The sequence below is a fragment of the Rhodamnia argentea genome, chromosome 9, assembly GCF_020921035.1.
Source record: "Rhodamnia argentea isolate NSW1041297 chromosome 9, ASM2092103v1, whole genome shotgun sequence".
In the NCBI taxonomy this organism is placed as follows: Eukaryota; Viridiplantae; Streptophyta; class Magnoliopsida; order Myrtales; family Myrtaceae; genus Rhodamnia; species Rhodamnia argentea.
In genome coordinates this window covers 10,030,679-10,038,795 of record NC_063158.1, presented here as the reverse complement: position 1 = coordinate 10,038,795, position 8,117 = coordinate 10,030,679, and the positions used below count along the sequence as shown (strand labels likewise).

The 8,117-nt window shown below is 38.3% G+C and overlaps 1 pseudogene; it reads left to right on the top strand.

The window, feature by feature from the left end:
* The first annotated feature begins 5,780 nt into the window (after positions 1-5,780).
* LOC115728803 lies at positions 5,781-7,860 on the top strand (annotated as a pseudogene).
* The last annotated feature ends 257 nt before the right edge of the window (positions 7,861-8,117 follow it).

The following is an 8,117-nucleotide window of genomic DNA, read 5'->3' as shown; positions in this document are numbered from 1 at the left end:
AATTTGACGGAGGACTGGACTAGGCTTAGTTTGGATTTTTTGGCGGTCAAGAAGGAGTGTGTGCCGAAAATTAACAAGGCTATTGGAATAATTTTGAACTTAAATTAGTCCGTTTACTGTTTAATTTGGGAAAATCCTTTTAATTAAAAATGTCCATTAATTGAAAAAAAAAAAAAAGAAAGGCTTCATGGATGAATATTTTGTCTCCGGATCAAATTGCGATTATCACAAGTTGAGGGATAATTTTGAAAATAATGAAAATAACACCTAAACCCTAGCTCACCATTATAAATACACATGTAGGGTTTACATTCGAGGGGCCAGAGACAAAAATTACATACACGGCCAGAAGAAAAATTGATGGTCAGAACACTCAGAGCACCATAGAAAGTTCACGCCCAGGAGGAGGGGAAAAGAGAAGAACATTGGCTTCTTCTTTAGGGTCTTCACCAAAGCCTGCTAGTAACCCAAGGAAGACCAAGTCACCTTCCTATGTGATCCACGTTTCATCGAGAACAACACAAATCCATGTTCTGGAGTAGAAGCAAACAAAACTATGAGGAGGCGCACTTCTTGTGACCAAAAGGGGGTGTTTTGGTTTCTGATCTCTTTCCTTCGTTAGTATATTTTCGTCCTTATTAGCCCCCACTAATGACCACGTTCTTTTCTTCTCTGTCTCATCCTCACAGGCCACCAAAAAAAAAAAACTGATAATATACGGCCACGAGATTGAGAGAAAGCGGAGTCTGACGCCATTGGAAAGAGAGAGAGAGATCGAGGGGGGGCAAATTTCATTCTCAGAACTAACGGCACAAAAGTGCAGCGAATTCCCATCGACGATCCAAGTGCAAGCGGTGTCTTTGTCGCCTAGCCGCGAATTCCAGTGGCTTTCCAACTCAGCAGCCCCAACGTACAAGATCTCCCTTTGCTGGGGGGGGTCCATTCTTCTATGGTTTCATGCGCTAATCAATCCCAATTAAAGAGATGGCAAGCGATGGTTATCGAATTTTTATGGTTTGGTCAAAGTAGAACTCGAGTTGTTCGTAGAAGCTTTTGGTCTTGATCTACGCGGTACACTTGTTCATTGTGTTTGTCGTAGTTGCTATTTCTTTCTTTGCAGGTTATGGTGAGAAATCCCTTTTGATTTGCTGGCCACTGGCGGACACACACGGGTTTACATCGACACTATCAATAATCATTGAGGTAGCCGTTCGCTGGTGACCCTCGCTTCGTTAGCCACAAGACTGACATCCCTGATCAACGTCATCCCGTTGTTGCTGCGAGCCTGAGTCCAATTGCTCTTGGGCATCCATGATCACTGAGGCTCCACCGCAAGCAATTCTCGATCAAGAGCCATCCGAACCGGTCATCAACCCACAAGTTGTTCGTGATCTTCACGTGTAAGCCTCACTGTTTCGGACTGTGGAGTGTGATCTTGACCGTCAAGTTACACAAATTCAAATTAGGAAAGCATAAATTTGCAAGACAAGGTAAATTTCCTATCTTGAACTTTGATATATTCACTTGCTTATTTTATGATTTATTAGCATATCTTGTATATTGCACCAAAGTGGATATCTTTTTTCAAAATACAGGTTGATTAGGAAAATTTTCTTTCCTAATCCGCAACTTGTCACACGATCGAGAACTTCCATCTTTAGGATTATTGATGGAATACTCGATTAGGCAAGGATTTGAGTTCAATCGTTAATCGTAGGATTACGAATTAAGGATTGACTCAAATATTCGCGAATATTCCAAAACTTGATTGATATATCCACTTTCTTGATTGAATTGATTGGCATATTCACTTTCCCAAATTGATTTGAATTGCTCGGTTGTCGTATCTTTTTTACAATATATCCGTCGCATGATGTAATCTCGAAAATTCTAAAAAAATTGCATTCATCCATCCATTTTCCATATTTAAAAATTGCATATCTTTTAACAATAGCATCATGCAGATAATTGCATATCTAATCTTTTTGTAAATAATTATGTTAGATTGCATCTTAGGATATAAATTGCATGTTTAAATAGAATCTTATGTTTAAAATAATATATCTTCAATATATTAGGGTTTAGGTCAATGTAAACTCTAAAATATACAAGATAAAAATTGTTTTGACATAGTTCTATTTTAGGAAATTAATTCATCCGAAAATGTAAAAAAAAAATCATTCATCCTTGCCACGTCATCCATGCCACGTCATCCTTGCCATGTCATTATTTCTTGCCATGTCATATTAGGTTGCATTTTAGCTTATATTGCGTATTAGAATTGCATGTCTAGGTTTTAATTAATTTACACGTCACGTAGTTAATTTAATTAAACCATGGTCTCACTTGCATATTAATTTAATTTGCATGTCATCTTGTTTAGTCTTGCATTTAATTCATAACATTGCATTGCATATAGTATAGTTTTTCATGCATTCATAAAAAAAAATCAAAAATAAAAGAACTATCTTGTGTGGCGCATGCTCCCTTGATTATATTGATTTCTGGATGTTCATTAATTGATTGTGCACCCGCATGATAACCTTTGTTAGTGACTTAGGTTAAAATCAATTAATGTTGCCTTCTCAAATGATTTTTCATGAAATAAAATGGTACCGAAAGGGCGTTAGAGTAATCTGGCGTAATCAAGTCCCCGAACTCTTAATCTTTGATTCGTAGGAATAAAATAGTTCTCCCACTATTTTATTTAGGTTTCTAATCGACCTACCATAAATGATTAGTGGCGGCTCCAAAATTAAAATGCATTGCATGTTAATCAATTGAACCTCAAGTTGCGATTTGGTATAGACTTGGGAGAGTCCGAGTTAGGTTAGTTAAATAATTAACCTGATAATCCATTAGCCTATAAATTTTTAGAATTTTTAGGTCGCGACAGTCATGCGAGGAATTGACTTGAGATAGTCCGCGTCTAGATCAAGGCAATACCACTAAACCTGTGGACCCCTCTGTGGGAGGGAAAAGCAGGTTGTGACAAGAGATACAAGAATAAAAAAGATGTATCTCGTTTTTCTCACCATTGTAGATCCATTGACCCATTAGTTACAACAATAATTGATGAGAGCATATCGTCACGTTCATTCGACCCCAGAAGCAAATGTAAAAAGAAATGCAGCTGGATAAGAGTCCCTGTTCAACGATCTTTAAATAGAAATGGAACCGATAGAGCGTCAACTAAAGCTAGGCATATAATTAGTACTTAATAAAGTTTGGTATCGTATTGCATTGTAGGTGAACATAAGACAAGTTGACCATATTTGATAACCTATAAAATTCTACCACATTACTCAATATTTAGTAACTCATCATGGGGCTTTGACCTTGAAATCCATCAGTGCAAACATACTGTTTAACAATATCATTGACTTTATGCGAGATTTTTAGTTTCTAGAATATGCCATACTCTTAATTAGTCCTGTTTGTGGAACAATTTTGAATTACTTGACCAGTCTAAGTCCGATAAAAGTGGTAAACAAAGTCGATCACAATATATGAGGGACTCGAGATAATCAGTTTACGTCTTTTAAGGTTCTGGTCACATGGAGAAGTGAATATTTAGAAGGCGTTTACCAAAATGACCGATGGATTGATGGCATAACAAGTAAATAGTAAATTAGTTCAATTTGTCCCTTTCATGCTTGGTGCCTCAAGACAATTTTCACCCTCAATCCCTAATCTTTCAATGTGAAAGACATTTTGATTTCTTGAATCGAATTTCAATTGCAGAATGTCCATTCGTTGGGAGGGTATTCTTTTCTACTTGTTCAGATGCTTCCAAAACAAGAGTAGGCATGAGCGATTAAACAAATGATTCCATCTATTTATGGCCAGACTGTATACAAATAACGTTGTAGTTGGGTTGATGAGCATAGTCAACGAATAGACAGAGAGAGAGAGATCTAATCATGTTAGTTTGTTAGTTTTCCTATTTCTTTCTTTGATTCTGTTTCTTCGTGTTTGAGTAACTAGTGTAAGTTAAAAAAAAATTGATTGAACGTTGAATTGTTCCAGTTTCTGTCGGGCAAAAGTGGAATTACCCTAATTGTATTAGGGGGAATGGCACGCGTCTCCATGAATCGAAAAAGATAATCCATTCATTTAGTTTAACCTCCTAAAGGGTTGGCCGCACTTCCTTGGGATGTCAAAAGGTTTGCGGTTCAAGAATGGAAGTTGCTTGTTCAAATCTCACTAATTGTGTGTAAACTGTTCTTAGTTTGGGCCACTTACACATGCCAAAGGTTCAAACTTAATCAACTAATAAGACTCGCTTGGTGTATCATGAAACTATTCGAAGGTGGGCCTTTGTGCTCATACTCACTGAAAATATATAAAAAAAAAAAGTTTATTTATCTATGGCGACATAATTTGTTTTTTCTTTTGTCGGACGGAAAGGACTTTCCATTCATTAAACTCGTTAAATGAAGTCGAAAGATGAAATTCTTTAATAAAATAACCAGAGTGGCGCATAACTCCCAAGTGTTCCGAGTGACATGTTAGAAACAATTATGGGAGGAGCAATGTCAGTCACAAATTGTGTGCTTGAGATGCTACTCAAATGACCTCGAAGGACTTCCGATGTGAGGATTTAATAAGTCTACCACATTGCTCGATATTTAGCAACTAAATCTGAGGCTTTTACCTTGAAAATTAATCATCCATCGATGCAACCAAATTTCTTAACTCTATTATTGGCCTTTTCAGTGTCTAGAAAGGTGACCTTTCGAATTTGGTGTACATGCCAAACTTCAATTAGAAATCTCTCAAAAAAAGAAGAAGAAAACTCGACCAATTTCACAAATCGATTAGCATGTGCTGTAATCTTAGTTGGGAAAAGTGTCAAAATAATTATAAAACTATTGCAATTGTGTCAGTCCTAAACATATTGTATTTGTGTCGATTGAGACCATCCGACCAATTTTAGCCCGAAATCATTGACATGGGCACCGACCATCGCACGTTGTATGGACGGCGCTAACGTTGACTTTTTAAATAATTTTTAACTTTCTTTTTTTCTCTTTCTTTTCCTTCACATTTTTTTATTGAGAGCTAGCAAGGACTGGCACGCCCTAGCTAGATATGGGCGATGCGGCCTCATCCAACCCCCATGACGGTAGTGACGTCCTCGCCTAAGACCGGCGGGGGCCACGGCACCCTCGTATGGGCCGGATCGGGGTGAAGGCCATGACACACTTGCCTAGTGTTGGTAACCCTTGCTAGCCATCAACCAAAAAAAAAATAAAGAGTAAAGAAAATAAAATAAAATAAAATACCAATATATAAGAAAAAAAAGTCAATGTCATCATCGACTCTGCCACATAAGACGATTGGCATTCACATCAGCGATCTCCGACTAAAATTAGCCGGATAGACTTAATTGGCACAATTGAAAAGTTTAGGACTTAATTGACACTAATGCAATAGATTTAGGACTTTTTTTTTTACACTTTTCCAATCTTAGTTAGTCTTGTTTGTTGGATAATTTTGTTTTATATGACCAGTGTAAGTTTTAAATGAATGGTAGACAAAGTCAACCACAGCACATGGGCGATGAGAGGGTCTTTTTTCTACTTGTTGGAATACTTCCAAAGCAAGAGTAGGTAAAGCTCCGAGTAATTAAACAAATGATTCCGTCTATCTATTGTCAGACTCTATATAAGCACCATTTTGGTTGGATTAATTAGAAAAGTCTACGGCCAAATTGAGAGAGAGAGAGAGAGAGAGAGAGAGAGAGGAGCAAATTAGGAAGCAAAAGAGACATGCTTTCAAAATTGGAGATTGCAAATTGCTCGCTTGGCACTGGACCTGGTACTTCAATTTATTTCTTGTCTTCTTCTTCTATTTTCATCTTTTGTTAACATAATAACTCTGCGTTGTTATTCTTAATATTTCACGTCTTTTGCTTTTATACTTTATGAAATTTTATCTGGCTATGATGTTAGAACAAAAAATGATTCACATAACACCTTGGTCTCGTTTGGTTTGAGGCAAAAATCAATTGTTAGGATCGAAGTTTCGTTCCACTTAAGCTATCAGAAACTCAATCCACCACCGACTGCCGCCGTCACGACTCCCACCACTATTAGTGATCGCCGACCAAGGTTGTTGGCCATCAGACTCCGCCGCCGGACTCTGTTTATGTTGGCAGAACCTGTCATGTACAAGAGAGCTCTGACCACTGGACTTTGTTTCTGTTGGCAGAGCCTGTCATGTACAAGAGAGCTCTTCCACCAGCTCATTATTCACTGAAGATACAATCATTTTCGTTATTGTCAAAATCCAATGTGGACAAGTATGACTCCGGTGTTTTTGAAGTCGGGGGATACAAATGGTGAATTCTCGGATTTCCTTTCCTTTTCTTTTCTTTCTTCTTCAAATCAAATTTTCATCTCACAGCTGATCAAACCTTTCATTCGCTGTTCTTTTCAGGAGCCTATCTCTTTACCCTAATGGAGACAAGGACAATAACGGGTCGGGATTTATTTCCTTCTATTTGTCAATAGAAGAGACAGATAAGCTTCCTCACGGTTGGGAGGTCGACGTCAACTACAAGATTTTCGTGTATGACAAGATACGATATGTGTACTTGACCATCCAAGGTTGATCATCACATACTAGGAACAAAATCACCCTTCCAGTTTACGTACTCATTGTTTAGAATTGGCAAGAAAGTTGTTCAATTTGTGGAATTTTTTTGTGTAGATGCTGATGGGGCAGTGAGGAGCTTCCATGACTTGAAGACCCAATGGGGGTTTGGTCAGTTTCTGTCCTTGGAAACATTCAAAGAGGCTTCAAATGGATACCTTGTGGGGGACTCTTGTATATTTGGGGCTGAGGTCTTTGTCATCAAATCTACTGGCAAATGGGAGTCTCTTAGCATGATCAAAGACCCGCTGAACGCGCCATTCACTCGGAAGATCCAAAACTTCTCCAAATTGGACAAGAGCGTTTACTATTCCGACGCCTTCCCCGGTTGGAGAGAGTAGTTGGTACATACAGAAAACGAAATATATCGTAAATTAAACTATACTTTGATTTTCTCTCTAACCACGGTTATCGGATATAGGAAGCTCCAAGTGTATCCCAATGGCTTTGGGCCCAAGAAAGGGAAGTCATTATCTGTTTACTTGCTGTTAGTTGGTAACAAAGACCTTCCTCCCAAGAGAAGAGTATACCGCGAGTGCAACTTGCGCGTATTGGACCAGCTGAATGATAACCATATGGAGAAGAAAAGTAAGGGCCTTCATGCTTCTGATCTTCTTTAGACAACCATTTCTTGAGAAGTTTTACTTGGAATTGCTTGAATTCATGTCAAAGATTTGAAAGGTGAATGTTCCCCAGAAAAAGAAAAGCACAAAAGGTCCTAACTGAGCGGAAATCAGATCCGAGTCACAGATGACATTATGTGGACAAGCATCAACTGTATGCAAGTTATAAGTTTGATTTGTCACTAAAGATTTTCCATTAAAATTTCATTTGCAGGTAGCCACTGGGTCCAAAAATCAGATGGTTCCACTGGTTTCCATGACTTCATGTCCTTGGAGGATCTCCATAAGCCATCGAAAGGGTTCATTTATAATGATGTCCTGATTGTTGAAGTCCAGTTCCTCGTGGTGTCGGTCGCCAAGGTCGTAGGAGTTTGACGGCTCTACCCTCATATTGCTCCCTTCGATGTTGTCATAAGTTCCTCGAGATCAATTTCAATCAACCAGTTTGTCAATGCATTGTTCCCCCAAAGTTTGGTTTCTCCCTCTATTCGATGGAGTGGAATCCCGCAAATTGATGCGTTCATCGTTTAGTTTATTGTACTAGAGCCAGTAAAGAATCTTACGAGTTCAATTCTCCAACTTTGAAGTTCTACCCATTTCTTAATCATCAAGCTATATTCATAAGACGATTGGGCTGCACAGCGAGTTAAAGAAGGAAAGTGCTGGTTCAAACTCATCCAATTTGTCCTTCAGCCCTTGTTAACTTGAACGGACCAACGGCCTTTTAAGTAAGGCAATGCCATTTTAATATCTAATAGAACCATGTGATGAGTAAATTTTTTATTACAGGATTCAAGGGCTTGATTGGCTCCACAATCAGATGAGCAAGCTGCA